Source organism: Myotis brandtii, unplaced genomic scaffold (genome assembly GCF_000412655.1).
Source record: "Myotis brandtii unplaced genomic scaffold, ASM41265v1 scaffold277, whole genome shotgun sequence".
NCBI lineage: Eukaryota > Metazoa > Chordata > Mammalia > Chiroptera > Vespertilionidae > Myotis > Myotis brandtii.
The window spans coordinates 1,037,893-1,038,361 of record NW_005360548.1 but is presented as its reverse complement, the minus strand read 5'-3'; positions in this window follow the sequence as shown (position 1 = coordinate 1,038,361).

Here is a 469-nt window from a genome sequence, read left to right as displayed (position 1 = left end):
GGGGAGGGTGGGGCTCCGTAGAGAGCCCCTGCGGATGGAGCGCGCAGGCCGGGGTGGAGGGGCCAGTACAGGAGAGGGGTGTGGCTAGGTGTCTGTGCTGGTGGGTGGGGACCCACAGTCTCAGGAGCTATGGGGCGGGGCTTTAATAACAGCCCAACAGGGTTGGGGGTGAGGATGGGCTCCCAAATAATGGGCTGGACCTTTAAGTGGTATGGCATGGAGGGGCGGGCGTGGGGCTGACCTCCTTGGAAACATGCATGTGCGTGAGACTGTGCCCTATTGTGGACTCTCTGACCCCAAGACCCGCGGAACGCCCATGGGAGAGGGAATCCAGTGAAAGGGGGGTGCGTGGGTAATGAGTGGTGGACAGGCCACATGGCATTCCTGGTATTTACTGTCAATGGTGCTGACCTGGCCCTGGCCCAGCCGCACATTGTGGGATTCACATCTGGACTTTCCCGGAATAGGC